Here is a 20355-nt window from a genome sequence, read left to right as displayed (position 1 = left end):
AGAGAATGTTTGCTAACAGGATTTTAAAGAAGAGAGCATTCACTGATTGACCAAATATTTGTTGAGTGCCAGAAGGTAAGGACTGTGAAGGATATTGAATGTCATGCTTCGGAGTGTGATTTCTACTTTGTAGGCAACTTGAAGCCATCACAGAGTTCAGAAGAGAGGATTGACGTGATCAGGTTTGGAGGATCATTCTGGTAGCAGAGGGGAGGATGGACTGGAAGGCGTCAAGAAGGTGCATGAGGAAATAGGAAGCTTAGAGCAGTCCTGGATGCTTGATGGATGTCCAAAGAAGGGTAGTGGCAAGAGAAGATTAACATGGCCCCTGCACAAGGGTGGCACAGGAATTTGTGAAGCGTTCCATAATTAAAAAAAAAAAAAAGAAGCGTAATGGCCGTAGAACAGACAGGAAGCAGGAGAGCCAAAGGCCATTTCCTAAATACAGTGAATGGGGTCTCCGGTCAGTGGGATGACAGGTGAGGCCAGGTGGGGCAGAACGCGGGGCCTGAGGCAAGCCAAAGTACTGCTTCTCAAGACCCTAGACCTCTGCCCAGGCTTTCAGGCTACTCAAGCAGGCTCCACTCATGGCGGGGCAATGTTTGATGGGCACAGCACTGGGCAGGCTGCAGGTGCAGGCTGCTAACAGTCATTAATGGCCACTGGGATTCTGATGGTGATAAACTGCAGGCATCTGTTTCTTCAACAAAGTGCAGCAAAAATGGTTGGCTGTGGCATACAGATAAGAAGTTCTGTTAGAAGTGTTATTTCCCCAGAGGCTCCCAGTTAAGGGTAACATTTTTTACAGAAAATCTTCCAGTTTCTACACCTTGGCTGGACAATTTCAATTTACTGGTACAGGTAAGTGTCATCCACTACAGCTACAGAGGTTATTTTAACAGTTAATAGCAGTGTCAGGCAGCCTGACTCCAGACTAGTCCTCACTAGCTATATAAGCTGGAGCAAGTTACTAAATCTCTCAGTTTCCTCGAGCATATAATGAGGATCACAGTAGTACCTTTGTGAGGGTTGTTGTCCTCATGACATGAGATAATGCACTTGAAATGCTCAGTACGATGCTTGCCACAGAACAAGCGCTCAGAGTCAGCTATAGTTAATTTTAATAGCTCTACTGAATTATTTTGTAGCATGGTATATATATTTACAAAGACCACTTTTGTAAGTATAAATAAAATTTATGTTCAACATTTTTAAAAACTTCTTGTTGGGATTTTGTTTTTAACTAAATTTCAAAGATTCATGGATGAGGAGTGGGACAGAACACTGGATGCATTCTATATGTAGATTTTACGAATGTGCAATAAAAGCATTTTTTTTTTTGCTTCCCCCAAATTTTGTGTTCAAAAAATGATTCTGCTATTGATTTTCTGGGTGGCTTTGAGTAAGTCCATTTAACCTTTAAACTTTTTTTACTTCTTTGGCAAAATAAGTGGGCATAGTTTACATGGTTTGAAAAGGCCCTACCAATTCTAAAATAAGTACCTGGAATTATTTTTTCTTTTGCATAGCAACAACAGCAAGTCAAACCCCTGTTTCTAACGAAGGCCTGGAACCCTTCAGAATTATCAGGAATTATTGCCAAGAATCTAACTACCATCTTTACTATGAAATGTACGCTTATTTATCCAGTAGTTTGACAAAGTATAGCTGATCTGGAACATTGGGAAGGTTATTCACAATGTCGTAGCTGACAAGCAGAAAACTGGACACAGAACTTGAGTTTTCCTGTGCTTACTCATCTTTGGGGGAAAGTGACCTTTTTTTTTTTTAATTCTCTCATTTGTTCATTTTTAGTTTCAAAGTTTCTCTGTGAGTGATTTTTGGTGATAAGCTCATCAGTTTGGCAAAGTGCAGGGAATAGGTGGATAAAGATCATCTTTGGGAGCACACCTTTCAGGTCTAGCCCCAACTGTCCCTGCAGCCCTCTCCCACTCCTTTGTTTTCACACATTTTTTTTTAATTTAATTTTTTTTTTATTTTTTAAAATTTACATCCAAATTAGTTAGCATATAGTGCAACAATGATTTCAGGAGTAGTTTCCTTAGTTCCCCTTACCCACTTAGCCCATCCCCCCTCTCACAACCCCTCCTGTAACCCTGTTTGTTCTCCATATTTATGAGTCTCTTCTGTTTTGTCCCCCTGTTTTTATATTATTTTTGTTTCCCTTCCCTTATGTTCATCTGTTTTGTCTCTTAAAGTCCTCATATGATGGGGCACCTGGGTGGCTCAGTCGGTTAAGCGTCCGACTTCAGCTCAGGTCACGATCTCGCGGTCCATGAGTTCAAGCCCCGCGTCGGGCTCTGGGCTGATGGCTCAGAGTCTGAAGCCTGCTTCAGATTCTGTGTCTCCCTCTCTCTCTGCCCCTCCCCCATTCATGCTCTGTCTCTCTCTGTCTCAAAAATAAATAATCATTAAAAAAAAATTTTTTTAATAAAAAAAAAGTCCTCATATGAGGGAAGTCATATGATTTTTGTCTTTCTCTGACTGACTAATTTTGCTTAGCATAATACCGTCCAGTTCCATCTACGTAGTTGCAAATGGCAAGATTTCATTCTTTTCAATTGTCGAGTAATACTCCACTGTGTATGTGTGTGTATATATATATATATATATATATATATATATATATACCACATCTTCTTTATCCATTCATCCATCGATGGACATTTGGGCTCTTTCCATACTTTGGCTATTGTTGATAGTGCTGCTATAAACATGGGGGTGCATGTGTCCCTTCAAAACAGCACACCTCTATCCCATGGATAAATGCTTAGTAGTGTAGTTCTGTTTTTAGTTTTTTGAGGAACCTCCATACTGTTTTCCAGAGTGGCTGCATCAGCTTGCATTCCCATGTTTTCACACATTCTGATACAACCAGACTGACCTCGGCTGTTTCCTCAGATCCTGTGTGATCACTGCTTCATATTTTACTAATGCTGCTCTCAACCTGGAAACCTTTCTTTCCTTTTCTCTAAATTCTTCCTCCACTCTCACTGCCAACATTTATATGTTCAAATCCTCCCCATCCTTCAAGGCTTAGTAATGTTATGTCTCTACAAAGTCTGGGTAATCTTTCTCCAAGGATGCATTGAATATCTCCATCAACTGAGCTCCCAGAACTGAGATATGAGCTTCTGATGTGCACCTCTCAGATGCTCCTGGCACCCACAATAGCACAGTGGTTGTGCACAGGATCTGCAGTCCTACCACTTGAGTTCAAATCCCTACTGGCGCCTTAGCTGTGTGTGATCTTGGGCAATTTATAAGCCTCTCCATGTCTCAGTTTCCTCATCTGTAAAATGGAGCTAATGGGAGCACCTACTTCATAAGGGTTTTGTTAGGTTTAAATGAGCCAGTACATTCCTAGCAGCACTATTGCTGGGTCATAGGGTAGATGCATAGGGGTACTTGTACCCCAATGTTTATAGCAGCATTTCAACAATAGCCAAATTATAGAAAGAACCTAAATGTCCATCAACTGATGAATGGATAAAGAAGATGTGGTTTATATATACAATGGAATACTACTTGGCAATGAGAAAGAATGAAATCTGGCCATTTGTAGTAACATGGATGGAACTGGAGGGTATTATGCTAAGTAAAATAAGTCAGTCAGAGAAAGACACATACCATATATTTTGACTCATATGTGGATCCTGAGAAACTTAAAAGAAGACCATGGGGGAGAGGAAGGTGGGGAAAAACATTACAGAGAGGGAGGAGGCAAACTATAAGAGACTCTTAAACACTGAGAACAAACTGAGGATTGATGGGGGTGGGGGTAGGGGACAGGGGAAAGTGGGTGATGGGCATTGAGGAGGGCACCTGTTGGGATGAGCACTGGGTATTGTTTGGAAACCAATTTGACAACAAATTATATTTAATATAAAAATAATAAATGAGCCAGTACATGTAAAGCATTTAGAATAGTGCCTTGCCCACAGTCAGTGTTTAATAAATGCTAGCTATTGTTACTTTCTCCTTCTACCTTATTTTATAGGTATAACATCACTAATGTTGCTTCCTTGACTCTCAACTCCTTGAGAGCAGGAGGATTTGTGTCTGTTAATTTTTTGTAGCCCTTTTTATGCCTAGAACTTAGCACACAAAGCTAGTTATCTGAAAGATTTTAGAAAACTTAGGCCTAAGTCTTTCCTACCGTTTTATCCCTAATATTCACAAGGTGACTTTCACCATGGAATAAGCGATTCCATGAATTAAAGAAGTTTGTTGTAATTAAATGTCAAATTGGACATTAGACTAAATAAACAGTCTGTAGTCAGTTGCATGCTAATGCATGTGGAAGGCCAAGGCCTTTTAAAGAATATTACATGTGGTCTGCAACTATTTGACCCAGGGCCCCCAGCTCCTGGCCCTGGTCCCATTCCACTGCACTAAGCAGCCAGATTCGATTACCTTTGCTTCCCATGGCCGTGGGTCAGCCTGGCCCCAGCTGGCCATGCACAGCAATGACCAAGGCCACCACAGAGTGCAGTTCACTTTGCAGGAAGCAGCCTCACCCATGATCCATAGACAGATTAGTGAACAAATATGTACTAAAGGAAAACATCATGTATTACTCGTGTGGGACAAAGTTTAGTTGTAGTCAAGACTACAGGTCCAATTCAGATCTGTTTTTGAGATATTTTCCACATCTTTTCCAGATATTTTTCACATTTTTGCAGAGACACTTCTTGGTCTGTGATCATGGATTGGTGCCAAACAGCAGTTTACCCAACACTGTGATTCATTTATTTGTTTACTATACACTGTTTGACTTTTCTCATATTTGCCTTTGGCTGAGGACACTCAGCATGTGCTTTACATGTCTAATCAGTCAGGCTTTTTAGTATTTTTGGATCCTAATAAAAAATTGGTTCTCCAACCTGCCTCTATAATCTGGGAATATAGCCAAAGGTAACAAAAACACTAATGTGAAAAGATACCTACACCCCCATGTTCATGGAGGCATTATTTACAATAGCCAAGACATGGAAACAACCTAAGTGTCCATCAGTGGATGGATGGATAAAGAAGTTGTGGTATCTATATACAATGCAATATTATTCAGCTGTAAAAAAATCCAGGAGATTCTACCATTTGCGACAACATGGATAGACTTTGAAGGCACTATGCTAAGTGAAGTAAGTCAGACAGAGAAAGACAACTATTACACGATCTCACTTATATGTGGAATTGAGAAAAAAAATGCAAAAAAAAACCCATAAAATAATAAAAGAAGATCAGACTTGTTAGCAGACGCGGGAGTTGGTAGGGAGAATTAGAGGAAAGTGGTCAAAGGGTACAGACTTCCAGCTATAAGATAAAGAAGTACAAGGGATGTAATGCATCACATGGTGACTATAGCTAACACTGTCAGATCACACACAGGAAAGCTGTTCAGGGTATAAATCCTAAGAGTTCTCATCATGAGGAGATAACTTGTTCCCCTTTATTCTTTTCTTCATACTGTATCTATATGAGAAGACAGATGATAGCTTAGCTTACTGTGGTCATCATTTCACAATATATGTAAATCAAACCATCATGCTGTGCACCCTAAACTTATACAATGATGTACGGCAATTATTTCTCAGTAAAACTAGAAAAAAATTCAGACCAAAGGCTAGGATTTTTCTAATAATAAGCCAGGGACCACTCATTTTCTTTTTAGCGAGTATTAACTTCAATTGAGTCCTTCTCTTCTGTGAAATTGCACATTAGTGCTAAAACATAATTCGGGTCAAGTATAATATCAGCTGCTATTGTGTCATTAATAGTTCCAAGTTCATGAATAAGAGCCATACAAAGTAGCACAGGCCCAAAGAAATGGGCCTGGAGAAATGAGGACAGACAGGGCCCAAAGAAATCAAGATATAAAATGCTGCCTTCTCTCTGTTGTCAGGAGCAGCATTGCCTTCCTCACAACTAACCTTAGCTCAGAGGGGGTACTGAAAGTCTCAAAAGTTGGTTCTCCACCCTGCCTCTTATGTTTGCTGTTCTTAACTCTATAATGGCATTCCACTGGCAGAAGTTTGTTCTAGAGACTTCAGTCCATTCCTTTACTAATTCATTCATCCATGCAATGTTTATTAGTGCCACTATGTGCAGGATCTGGGGAAAGAAAAGTGAGTAGGACAGAGCTTTTTGTCCAGTATGAAGGCAAAAATAAGGATATGGTTAAAACTCTGTATGTTTGAGAAGTGTTATGATAGAGCTTTATGAATGGGGCTGCGGGAGAAGTAGGAGGTAACCCCAGAGACAGGGATTTCATAGAAAACCATGAGTGAAGGAATGATGAGGTCACATACCTCACAGAGGACAGGTAAAGTGAGGAAAGACAATGTTGAGTACAGATACCTCTGACAGGTGAATGCTTTAAGCTGGCTGGTGCTTACGAACAAGTAAAATGTGCAGCAGCCTTTCAGGTTCACAAGGTCACACCATCCAAAAGCTGGGCAGAATTTATCCCACAAGCTAAGAGTTGATAGGGAAGTGAGTGAGAATAGACAGACTGGGACTTGGGCCCCTGAGGGGGGTGCGTGAAGAGGGCTCTTGGTTTGGAGGAACAACTTAGGGCACTGGGTCCAGAGTTGGAGGTGTCCTGAGACTGGCCCTGAAAAAGGCGGTCAGAAAATGCCAAACAAACTTTGCCTATTTGGTAATTTGGGGGAAAGTGGACACTGGCTTAGTCGTGTGCAGTGAGGTCCCAGATGGAAGCCATAAGTTAAATCTGGATTAATGTGGTTTATTTGATTAAAATAGGCAAAGCATGTGTTTGGCTTCAGGGCTAGAAGACTTGTTGAAGTCTCCAGTTCTAATCATTCCTGTCCCTGCACTGTAACCCCAAGTAGCACATGCTCTTCCTTCTACTCAGAGTACCTCTGCACCCTCTTCTTTTTTGCCCTTCAAGGCTTAAACAAGTGTCCTCTACTTCCCTGATGGCTGTTGAGTATGCCTGCTTCACGCTCCCATAGAAATCAGTACATCTCTCTCACTGGGTTAGCACACACCACACTGGATTGTCCCTGTCTGTTGACTTTCCTGTCTCTGCCTCTGCCAGGCTATGAGCTTTCTGAGGGCAGAGACTACCTTCCATCTCTATCCCCAGGACATAGCCAGACTAGAACAGTAGCTGCTGATGTATTTCTGTGGTTCTGTGGATGGACACATGGATGGATGAACTGAGCAAGTGGATGGATGATTTGCCCAAATCAATATGAACTTGCATTCTCTTTAGGAATACAGACCTCAGGGAGTAAATGCTCAGAAAAATGTTGAACATGTTTTAATGCTGTGGTGAACCATAGATAAAAAGCAGATGCCTTGGTCCAAATCAAACATAGTTGCAATGTGGTATGCTTTATTTTCCTGTTCACATGAGCACTGTAATTTTAGGTCAAGGTTTGCCTTAGTAGGCAGGTTTCAAAGATGTGGAAGGAGGAGCCATCTAATCGAAAAAGCTCAAACCAGGAGCCAAGAGGTCTAGCCTCTCTTCCTGAGACCCTACCAACTTCCTGATTATGTAACCCAGATGAGCTTCTTATCTTCATATGCTTCCAGTCTCCCAGCCTCCAGTATTTCCCCTTTGCACACCATCCTTCACCCAGTTATCTTTCCTAAAAACAAATTAATCATCTCATTTTTGCTTTAAAACCCCCTTTGTCCCCAGAGCAAAGTCCTACCCCTTTAGCAGGCAAACAAGATCTTTTTAGTATCTCTCAGGACTGATGGTCCTTTATCATGTCCCTTTTATTCAGTTACTCCCTGGTTCTCATTCTTCCAAACAAGCTCTTTTGTGCCTATGTTTTTCCCACACACTGTCCCCAAGGTCAGCAATGACTTTCTCCAACTCATTTCACCTGGTGAACTCTTTCTCGTTTATATTTTAAGACTCAGCCAATGGAGCCCAATGGTTGGTTCCTCAGCAAGGCCTCTTCTAACTCCTTCTGAAAATGTGAGCACCTCCTCCACTCTGCTCTGACAACATTTTCTATTGTTTACCTTGGATGGCTTATAAGTCTAATAGAAAGTGTTTGCTTACTTGTCCATCTCAGGGGCAAAATTCTGAGTTCTTATAGGTTGAGGCCATTGTTCTTATAGCTCCCCACCCCCCACCCCCCCCATTTAGTCACTAGCACTTAGGAAGTTTCACAATATACACTGGTTGAAAAAAATCAAACTAGTTACATTGAATTTTACATGTACTGTCTTTCTAACTGTGGCTGTTTTCACCTCTCATCCATTTCCCCATGAAACTTGATAATAAAGATTGGTTTGTTGAGCACTGATCAGGCAGCAGGCACTTTTCTATACCCTTTATACATGACAACTTCATTTAATCCTTATCTCAGCACTGCAGAGCAGGCATTACTATTCATCTTACTCTACAGATAAAGAAACTGAGGCTCAAAGAGGTTAAATATCTTTCCCAAGTCTTCAAGAGAAGACTCTCCAGCTTCAAAGCCTATGGCCTTTCCATAGCATCATCTGCTTTCTCAAAGGTCTGCACCTGGTAGGTTCTGACTTAGTGGTTTAATTGCTCTGAATTACATTGAACAGGACTGAAAGAGGCTCACTCTGACTTCCAGCTGGGGATTGGCCATCTCCACAGCCCATCCATGAAACCCTAGACAGCCACATCTAAATGCTGGCGTGTGTGAAGACAAAGCCCAGATCCTTTTCCTGGCAGGAAGCTATGTCTTCTAGCACATGGAACCCCACTGCATTTCCTGGGATCAGACGGAGTCCTCAGCACAGAGGCCCACTCATAGTTCATGGGTTTGTCCCCAGCGTCCAGTCCAGAAACTGTCTTCTCCCTGGCTCCCTGGAGAATGAGAAATTATTGGCTTCTGGAATGTTTTTCTGGTCACTGAGCCCTCAAGGTGAAAGGTCTCTTGGATGGAAAACAACAGGCCAAGTTTACCCAACCCAGCAAGGCGTCAGGCAGCCCCGAGGCACATTCCATCAGGTCCCACAGAACAGCTGGGGCTTCTTCTCTTCAGCTTGATACCTGCCCTCAAAGAATGGAGGTCTTCCTGCCCCACTGCACAGCTGACATAAAGCAGAAATCTCACTGCAGAGCTCCCTTCAGGCTGGAGACTATGCAGACCCTCAGAAATATTCTCCTTTCCTTCTGCTTTTTACTGCTGCTCTAAGACTTCAGCTTATGAGGGGAAGAGAGTCTCACAAAATGATATGTGCTCCTGTCCTAAAAATGTCCCATAGCAATAATGTCAGAAGGGGGAGGAATATTTATATATTTACATGCTCACAGTATATAAAATGGATATTACATGCCAGCCATTTTACATACATCATCTCATTTAACCATCACTATAATTATTTTTCCCATTTTAAAGATGTGCAAACTGAAAATGACTCAAAGCTAACTGCAAGCTATTTCCTTTCACTGATAGAAGGGATATTGTAAAACCCTGGACCCTGCACCTGAGAATCAGTGACTAGAGCTCAGTATGAGCGTGATGTGTTACGTAGCTACACAGGTAGTGTCCTTGCATTAGTCACATCTGCTCATTGTCTGAGACTCTGTTATATCTTGCCCTGTGTGTCCCTGCTGGAATCAGGAATTCTATCTGACCCCCAAACTCAGCTGTCTAGTACTAAGAAAAGGAAGCAGTTTGAGTTTTACAAGAAGAGCCTTAAACTAGGAGTTTGAGTACATTTGCTTGTGTCCCAGCTCTATTATTTAACGTATGTGAGATCTTGCCTTGGTTTTGTCATCTGTGAAGTGGGAAGAATAATGATTGATTTTCTGTTTTGGGTTTGTTATGATTAAATGAGACATTGCATATGGGGTATGGGAAAACCCACAGAGACCTGGCCTATTCCTAAATGAATCATGTTCTTGTCCACTGTCCCTTCTATGGAGCTCCATCATGATTGAACAGCATTCTATTCTTTATTTTTTTATCTTTTATTTTTTTAATTTTTTTTAACATTTATTTATTTTTGAGACAGAGAGAGAGAGCATGAACAGGGGAGGGTCAGAGGAAGAGGGAGACACAGAATCCGAAACAGGCTCCAGGCTCTGAGCTGTCAGCACAGAGCCTGACACGGGGCTCGAACCCACAGACTGTGAGATCATGACCTGAGTCGAAGCCGGACGCTTAACTGACTGAGCCACCCAGGCGCCCCGCATTCTATTCTTTAGAATAATTTTCCTTCTATCCCCCTCCCCCATAGGCTAAATGAAGACCAGTGTGGTATAGAGGAAGAAGCACAGACTACGAATTGGATTACTTGGGTGTGAGTACTGATTTTATCAATTATTGGCTGTGAGATAATTGAGTCACTGAGCATCAATTGCCTCATCTGTTGAGTGGGGAAAATAGTAGTAGGTATATTCTAGGGTTACCATGAAGAATACATGAGTGCACCAACACTTTATAAATTCTAATGTGCTATACAAATGCAAGTTATTCATCCCACAAAGTTTTCTGACCATCTGCTATGGGCCAGGCATATGCCAGGTTATGAAGATCCAAGGACAATAAGACACAGTATCCATTAAACTTCATCTGAGGAGGAGACAGAAGCATACACAGGTAATTGCAGGTAATTACAACGCAGTGTGGTAAGTACCACTATAGGGAAGGAGTAAAATGCTTGAGGCACAGAATAGGGGCACTGTATTAGTTACCTATTGCTGTAAAACAAATTACCCCAATACTTAGTAGCTTAAAACAACAAGTTATTATTAGTTTACATATATTCTAGGAGTCAGGAACCTGGGAATGGCTTAGCTGAGGTCAAGCTGTTGACCAAGGCTATAGACTCTGAAGACTCTCTAGAGCTGCAGAATCCACTTCCAAGCTCACTCCTGCAGCTGTTGGTAAGAGGCTTCAGTTCTTTGCCATGTGAACCTCCCCACAGGTCTGCTCAAGACTTGACTTTCTCCAAGGGAAGTCATCCAAGAGAAAGCATGTGTGAGAGAGCACCAAAAATTACAACCTAATCTTAGAAGTGCTGGGTTATCATTTCTGCCATTTCTGTTCATCATAAAGACCAACCATGGTACAATTCAGAAGGGGAATACACAAGGGTGTAACTAGCAGGGGGTGGGAATCTTTGGGAGCCATTTTGGATTCTTGCTCCCACAGGTACTAAACACATTGGGAGAGAGGAGCCAGGAAAATTGTCTGGATCTTAAGCTCAGGTGTATTTTTACTGCTTCTTGTCATTTCTGCTGGATGCTGGACTGGTAAGAGAAAACATTCTTTTCTATCCAGATTATTCTGCCATTAAGTGGAAATGATATTGTAGAAAATGTAGAGTAAACACAGAGCTATCAAGAAGTGGTAATGACTCAACAAAATAAAAACCTTCTGCATAGCAAAGGAAACAATCAACAAAAACTAAAAGGTAACCTGCTAAATGGAAGAAGATATTTGCAAATGATGTATCCAATAAAGGGTCAGTATCCAAAATACATAAAGAATAGATTCAAGTCAACACTTAAAAAAAATAAATAATCCAATTAAAAAATGAGTAGAAGACATGAACAGACATTTCTCCAAAGAAGACATCCAGATGGTCAACAGAATCAGGAAAAGATGCTTAACATCACTTGTCATCAGGGAAATACAAATCAAAACTGCAATGAGCGATCACCTCACACATGTCACAATGGCTAAAATTAACAACACAAGAAACAACAGGTTGGTGAGGATATGGAGAAAAAGGAACCCTTATGTACTGTAGGTGGGAATGCAAACTGGTATAGCCACTTTGGAAGACAGTACAGAGCTCCTCAAAAAGTTAAAAATAGAACTACTTTACAATTCAGTAATTGTGCTACTGGGTATTTACCCAAAAAATGCAAACACATTAATTCAAAGGGATATGTGTGCCATTATGTTTCCTGCAGCATTATTTGTAATAGCCCAACTGTGGGAGCAGCCTAACTGTCCACTAATAGATGAATGGATAAAGAAGAAGTGGTATATGTATATGTGTGTGTATATATGTAATATTATTCAGCCACAAAAAGATGGAAATCTTGCCATTTGAAACAACATGGATGGAGCTAGAGAGCATAATGCTAAGCAAAATAAGTCAGAGAAAGACAAATACCATATGATTTCACTTATGTAGAATTTAAGAAACAACAAATGAGCAAAGGGGAAAAAAAAAGAGAGAGGAAGAGAGAGAGAGGAAGACAAACCAAGAAACAAACTCCTAACTATAGAACATAAACTGTTGGTTACCAGAGGGGAGTTAGGTGTGGGGATGGATGAAATAGGTGATGGGGATTAAAGAGTACAATTATCGCGATGAGCAGTAAGTAAAGAATTGTTGAATCACTGTATTATACACCTGAAACTTATATAACATTGTACATTAATTATACTGGAATTAAAATAAAAAGCTTAATAATAAAAAAAAGGAAGTGATAATGACTTTGCTGGTGTCTAGCTCGGTCTTCAGGGCAACGGTACCCTGGTGAGATCAGTTCTCCAAAGGCCCTACTATGGCCCTTAAAGTTCATAGCCTTCCTAGAGCTGACCAATAATAACTAGCACCCTTCCCTATTACAGTGCATCTCGCATGGTACCACAATTGTGATTTTACGTGTCCCATATCCCTGTAAACTGCCTTGAGCAGGCAGGAAAAATGTCTGTCTGGTACATAGCTTGTCCATACATAGCGTGTCCCACATCCGGTATGGTGCCTGGCACTGTGCCTGTTTGATAAAAGAATTAATGGAAACTGAATGAATACAAGATACACTGTAAATATCATAAGGTCCATGCAGGTAAGTAATTATCACAACATTTAAGAAGTTATGCTATGTATTTCCTGAGTATCAGGTTCTATGTTACATGCTTTACATATATTATTTCATTTAATACTCATCACAATCCTATGCTAGGTATTATCATCCCCATTACACATATGAGGAAACTAAGGTGACACGATTAGAAAATGACAGAGTGTGGATTTGACCCCAGGTCTGTCAGACTCTGAAGCCTGTGCAACTAATCATATTTGGTAGCAGATCTTCTCAAACATACAAACAAAAAATTGCAGATCTCAAGGGTTTTGGTAATTAACAAACCAGATAAAAGAAAATTAAATAGTCTTTAAGGAACAATGTGATGAATATCTGAAAACCAAGTCTCTCTCTCTCTCTCTCTGTCTCTCTCTCTCTCTCTCTCTCTCATACACACACACACACACACACACACACACACACACCCTTTATTTTTTCAGGAAAGCCCAGCTTAAGTCTCACCTCTTCCAGGAAACCTTCTTTGACTCATAGTGATGCCTGTCTCCCTTAACTCCCACAGCACTTGTGACAGAACCATTCAGTTGATACTAACCATATGTAGTCTTGATTTGCAGTATCTTTTTTGAAAGTTATTTATTTATTTATTTATTTATTTATTTATTTATTTATTTAGAGAAGGAGAGAGAGAACAGGTAGGGTGGGGGCAGAGAGGAGAGACAGAATCCCATGCAGGCTCCACACCATCAGAGCAGAGCCCAATGTGCGGCTTAAACTCATGAGATCATGACTTGAGATGACTTTACATGACATGATCTGTGGGATCATGACTTGAGCTGAGATCAAGAGTTGGATGCTTAACTGACTGGGCCACCCAGGTACCCCTGCAGTATATCCTTTTTACAACTCAGATCCATGGCTTCCTTCCTTATACAGCGAGGGAGTTGGACTACTTTTGAATGTTCTCTGGCTTGCACACTGTAAGAGGTATTTCCTGACTCCCATCGGCACAATCACCTCCTTGCGGGGAGCACAACATGGTTGCATGTGGCAGGCCCTCACTGATGGCAGAGCTTTTACCTGATTGTGTTGGAAAAGCCTGTTTTCAACCATCTCCTGACTACCCTGTAAGTTCCTGGGGACTCCTTATAATGTCCCAGCACCCAGCACAGGGCCTGGAACAGAGTGGGCTCTTTGTAAGTGTTTCCTGGATAAATACATGAGTGAGTGAATAAATGAAGTGGCGGTAATGACAGCAGCATTAATGAAACCCTCTAATATCATTGGCATTATTAAATCAACAGTAGTAATTTCTTTTACTTGTTTGGTGATTTGACCTTCCCCAGGCAGCATCTTCTTAAGACCTTGTTATCCCAGGGCTTTCTGCCTACAGGACCAGTATGGAACATCTACATTCAGAGTGGACAGAGCTGTAGACACATAGACAAACTTTAACTTGGCTTGTTCCAGACTGCTTGCCAACTCATCACTCTTCTGTTTGGACTCATTACCACATTCTTTATTACAAGATACTTTTGGAACATGAGGCAAAGCCCTTGCCTACAGCTTTATTTGTTCTGGTTGCATATGTGATCTGCTTGCTTTCAGATGCCATCACCCATCTCTGACAGTTGGGCAGGGGGTTATGACTTCATTTCAGCACTAGGATTTCTCCTGGGCCCCATGGTCCAATGGGAACCATCTGGGAAATTTCCTACAGCAGCTGCTTCCACACAGGGAAACAGGATAACAGGAACCCTCCTAATGATCTTCATCAATGCCTTTGATAGGATCCTTACTTGTTTAAGCTTTTCTCTATTTTCTGCCTTACATCGGGTAAGAAATATAGCGCAGCGGTAAAGAGCATGAGTCTTACACTTAGAGATGGATTTTCGTCCTGGCTCTGCTTCTTATTAGCTATGTATGTTGGGTGAATTATTTCTTTGAGCCTTAACTTTCTCATTTGTGAACCAGGAATAATAATGTTATCTACCTCATAGGGCTGTGGGGATTGGAGTAATGCTGCAAAGAGTTTAGAATAAAGCTTGCAAATAATACACCCTCAGTCAACGCAGCTATCATAATTCACTATTACTTAGTGTGTCCACTGCTCACAATGAGGATAGAGTGGGTAGTGAGAGGCTGCGGTAAGTTTTCATCATTACCATCAACATTTGGATGGAAAGAGAAAGAAATTCAGATTTATTAAATGTTGGCCTTGGAGCTTTACTTACTAGAATCCATTTAATGTTCAGAAAGACCCCAATTTACAGATAAAGCTCAGGGGATTAAGGAACTTTCTTGATGTCACACAGCCAGGGTGGGAGCACATCTTCCTGACGCACGTTCTTTCCCTGTTTCCCCCAGAATACCCAGGGGTCCAATGGGGCTTTTCATTTGGTCCTTGTCAGTGGTGAATATCCACGTACTGACCTTGACATCCTTCTCGATACTTAGAACTAGAATTGCTGTGTATATTTAATTCTTATTCCTCTCCCACTTCCTTAACTGGCCCCAAGATGTTCTGTGAGTCCTGCTGTAACTTCTCTTTTCTACTCAGTCCACGTCAGTCTGGTTTCCTGACAAACTTTCCTGTTTCTCTGGGTCTATCACTCTCCTCCTTTCTGTACCCAGCCATTTCATTTCCACAGCCTCAGCTTACCCTGTGCCTGGGACTGTCTGTGGTAGTATCAGTAGGACTGGGATCAGTAGCCCAGGCCAGGCTGGCTCAGCTACATACAAGGGGTGGGGTGAGGAGGGTGGGAGGGATAGTGGAGAGTGTAAGGGACAGAGAAGATAACTGGGCTGGGGGTAGGGAGGCCAGTAGGGAACCTGGGGAGACTGACAGAGTCAGGAAAACACCTGCCTGCTCAGGTGAGGGCAAACAGCGTGCCTGGGGATGCTGTTGCAGCAACAGAGAAGTTAGGAGTGCTCTGTCTGTGCTATGGCAGATCTCAGGGGGAGCAGAGTCTTCAAGGCCTTGAACTTGGGGGAGTCAGGGTAAAGCAGGCTGAATGCTAGGCTCTAAGCTGATATCATATCAGGAGGAGTTCAGTTTCAATAGTATCTAAAAATGGAGCAGGATTAGGGATTTATGGACAGGCCTGGTTTCAGACAGTTTATTTGTAATAATAAACCATCAGATGGTCCCAGAAATTCCATTACATTGGCATACAGCTTGGATGTCCCAGGCTGCCTCTCCTACTCAGAAGTTGTACCAAAAATTCTTTGGCAGACACTGGCTTCTAACTTTTAGTTCTGAAAATGCAGTCACCATACCTAACCCATATTCTATAATCTAAAATATTTGGAGGAATGGTTATAGACTATCATTGGACTCCATTTTCCTGACTTCCTATAATAAATCTTTTGCCTACCATGTTATTTTTTTCATATTAAAAAAGTGTTAACTATACAAGTGTAAACTATAAATAAATACATTCTTTGCAAAAAAAAATTTAAATGAGTAGTGAGTGAAGAGTAAAAATCCTGCTCATACAACCTCACTTAACCCCACTTCCTTCTGTAAATTATCCCCCTATCTAGTCAGTACACTAACTTTCTGCTATTAGTTTTTCTATGCACTTAGGAAGATGCAGGAGTGTCCAGAATTACGGGGTGGGAGCCAGAAGGAGCAGACTGCTCTGGCAGAAGTAGTATTTTATCACTGACATTGTTTGTTTTCACTGTTCATGGTAATAATAAGACACAGATCAAGTAGGGGCGCCTGGGTGGCTCAGGTGGTTAAGTGGCCGACTTTGGCTCAGGTCATGATCTCGCAGTTGGTGAATTTGAGCCCCGCATCAGGCTCTGTGCTGACAGCTCAGTTGCCTGAAGCCTGCTTCAGATTCTGTGTCTCCCTCTCTCTCTGCCCACTTTCTCTCTCTCTCTCTCTCTCAAAAATAAATAAACATTAAAAAATTTTTTAAAAAGCAGACCATTAGATTTTATCATTTACTATTGTTTTCATGTTATTGCCTAAAATTATTGTTTTAAGTTATTCTCAGTTGATATATCCCCTTATTGCCTACACTCAGGACAGACAGCTCTCCCTTCTTTGCCCTACTGTGGTAGGCCACTGTTCATATGTCCAATATGTACATTAATGTGTCTTATTTATTTATTTATTTGAGAGAGAGAGAGAGAGAGAGAGAGAGAGAGAATGAGAGAGCATGAGCAGGGAAGAGAGGCAGAGGAAGACAGAGAGAAAATCCCAAGCAGGCTCCATGCTCAGTTTAGAGCCCGACGTGGGGTTCAATCTCATGACTCTGGGATTATGACCTGAGTCGAAACCAAGAGTTGGACACTCAACTGACTGAACCACCCAGGTGGTCCATGTACATTCATGTATTTTTAAATGGGATAATCTATATATATTGTTCTACAATTTGCATTTTCTCCCTCACCTTCGTTTAGCAATATGTCCTTGGGATCTTTCCATGAGAGCACATAGAATTAGTATAATTCTGCCACTTTTTTATTAGCAGCTGCATAGTATCCCATAGTATGGTTGTACCATCCTCCTCTTGATAGATATTAGGTCTTTCAATATTATGCCACATCAAACACCACAGCATCACTTATTTCCAGTGGCATGAAATTGGACGCAATCTACTGTCTAATGTCCTTAGATGACACTAATATCTATATATGATACTTAATAGTAATACTCATTTTTTATCAAATGCTTAGTCTATACAAAGATCTGTTCTAGGCACTTTGCATGTAAGTAACTCACTCAATTCTCAGAACAAACGCTATGAAGTAGGGACTACATATTATCATCCTCATTTCACTGCAGAGGCACTAAGGTAATCTCACCCAAAGTCCTATAACTAATAACTGGCTGAGCTGGGATTTGAACCATAGCACTCTGACTCCAGGATCTATACTACTGACCTCATTGTGCATACAAGCCTCTTGTGCATTTGCACAAGCTTTTCTCCAGGTTACATAGCTGGAAAAGAAAAACATTGATATGTATTTCCAAGTTACTCTGTCAAAAGTAGCTGTATCAGTTGACACTCCCATGGAATTTGAGAGGGCCATCTTCCCTAAAACCTTGCCAGCGCTGGATTTCATCAAGTTTACTCATTTTTGACAACCTGGAAGGTAGAAAAAAAAAAGTCTTTTTTTTCTCCCTCATTTGAAAGCTAGTTTGGCTAGCTAGCATAATACATAATTCTAGGTCAAAATTATTTTCTTTCAAAGTTTGAAGTTACTACTTTACTGCCCAGCATTCAGAGTGACCTTTCAGAAGGCTGAAAGCCAATTTATTTTTGTTCCTTGTAGGTAACCTGTTTTACTTCTTTGAAAACTTTTAGAGTTTTCTCTTTGTCCTTTTGGCTCTGAAACATCCCTCGTATCTGTCTAAGCAAACATCTTTTAAAATGTCCCTTGTCTGACACTTAGCAGGCCCTATGAAGTCTTGAGCCTTTCTTTGGGTTGGGGAAATTTTCTTTTATTATTTCTTTGTGGATCTCTTCCCCACCAATTCTCGGTTCTTTGCTGGCATTTCTCCTGAATGAAAGGAGGCACTTCTGAATCAATGCTTTGTGTCTCTGGATTATTCTGCTTGGGCTGTCATAACCAAATACCATATACTGAGTGGCTTACACAACAGAAATTTATTTTCTCACAGCTTTGGAGGCTAAGATCAAGGTGCTGGCCAATTTGGTTTCCAGTGAGGGCTTTCTTCCTGGCTTGGAGACAGCTGCCTTCTGGCTGTGCCCTTGCTATGTCCTCACATGGCAGAGAGATAGCTCTGTTGTTTCTTCCTCTTCATATAAGGTCACCAGCTCTACTGAATTATTGAATTGATCTCATTTAACCTTTATCACCTCTTCACAGGGCCTATCTCCAGATACAGTCACATTGAGTTCAAAGCTTCAACATATGAATTTGAGGGGAACACAATTCAGTCCATAGTAGTCTCTTAATTTTTCTGTCAGATTTTCCATTCTTGATAGTTTCTGCAGGTTTCCTGACACTCAGCTTCTGGTTAACAACCCCAGTTTTTGCCATATCCATTTTATTATTCATCTCATCTATTGCTTTTTAAATTTTACTATCATAATTTTTCATTTCCTGTTTGTTTGTTGTTTGTTTCTTTTTCATAGACCCTGCTGCAATATCCTCAGGGCTCTTTTGAAGGATGATGATATTTAGAATTTTTCAAATGCTCTTTTCTGTTCCTTTATCTTCCTTTCGTCTGGGATCGGCTTTCCATTTGTTGATCTTAAACCTTTCCTTTAGAGCTGTTGAATTTCCTCAAATATCTGGTGATCCTTGGTTTTTCATCATATTTATGTTTGAAGGATTAGTTAATTAGCAGGTATTTTGGTAAGTTTTCCCTCCAGTTTTGAGCTGTTCGTTTCCCCTCCACTTCCCTTTGGTAAATGGAGGGTTACTTGGGACCCTGTGAGTAGGACATTTTGACCGCAGACTTCCCAGTAAGGTGCTGGGAGCAGGCAGAGAGGCAGGCTTGGGGACCACCCTCCTCCCCACTTCGTCCTTTACCCATCCCCAGTTGCCAAAATAAGGAGGCCTTTACTTAGACAAAGCCCCAGTTGACAGGCTGGGCAGGAACAGCTTTCCCTTTTTCCTTTCTCTGTGTCTGTGGAAGTTGGAAAGGGTTACTTCAAGCCCTGCTTTTCTCACAGGCCCTTTATTTTTTTTATTTTTATTTTTATTTTTTTTTCAACCTTTTCTATTTATTTTTGGGACAGAGAGAGACAGAGCATGAACAGGGGAGGGGCAGAGAGAGAGGGAGACACAGAATCGGAAGCAGGCTCCAGGCTCCGAGCCATCAGCCCAGAGCCTGACGTGGGGCTCGAACTCACAGACCGCGAGATCGTGACCTGGCTGAAGTCGGACTTAACCGACTGTGCCACCCAGGCGCCCCCTCACAGGCCCTTTATACACCAGCAGATGCCCTCCCCAGAGAGGGGACTTTCTTTCTTTGAGTAAAGCTTTGTGTTTTATCTCACCATCCTGACCCCTACCCCTCACCTACAGCTCCCTGAAGTAGAGGGAAGAGGAGAGAGGTCCGTTATTTATGGGTCATTTTAAAGATGAATAAACCTGATGAGCACTTCATAACTCCCAATTCTTTCTATTTGCTTTCTCTGAGCTGAGAGATTCTCTGCCCCTACCTTCAAAGAAATTTACCTTAAAAGTGTTTTGGAGTATGTTAATACTCTGTCCTGAATTCTCTATCAGTCTGATCCTAACTGCTTTCTAGCCAGATTTTTATCATAATTTCTGCCTTCTCTCTTGTTTGATGGTGTTGGGAGAGACTCACTGATTTTAAAAGCTATCTTTTGATTCATGGTGGGAGGGTGGGTATATGCTCATGCTTAGTTCTCCACTTTGATTTGCTTCCTCCTTTTCCATATGATCCCTCCTCCTTATAATGAAATTGCTGATAACAAAGTTGTTGGAACACAGCTCTTTGTTCATTAAAATAATTTCATTTAATAAAAAGTGCCAAACACTTATGTATACTATTGCTTTGAAACCTCACAACAGTCCTGTGATGTAGGCATTTGGTCCAAATACACATTTGGTCGAGGAGGAAG

At 41.3% G+C, this 20355-nt stretch overlaps 1 pseudogene; it reads left to right on the top strand.

Annotated features, from left to right (window-relative positions):
- Positions 1-307: 307 nt before the first annotated feature.
- On the top strand, positions 308-373 carry LOC132662620 (U6 spliceosomal RNA; annotated as a pseudogene).
- The last annotated feature ends 19982 nt before the right edge of the window (positions 374-20355 follow it).

Source organism: Panthera onca, chromosome D1 (assembly GCF_046562875.1).
Source record: "Panthera onca isolate mPanOnc1 chromosome D1, mPanOnc1 haplotype 2, whole genome shotgun sequence".
Lineage (NCBI taxonomy): Eukaryota > Metazoa > Chordata > Mammalia > Carnivora > Felidae > Panthera > Panthera onca.
The sequence above is the reverse complement of the archived record's forward strand: the minus strand, read 5'-3'. Positions and strand labels throughout refer to the sequence as shown.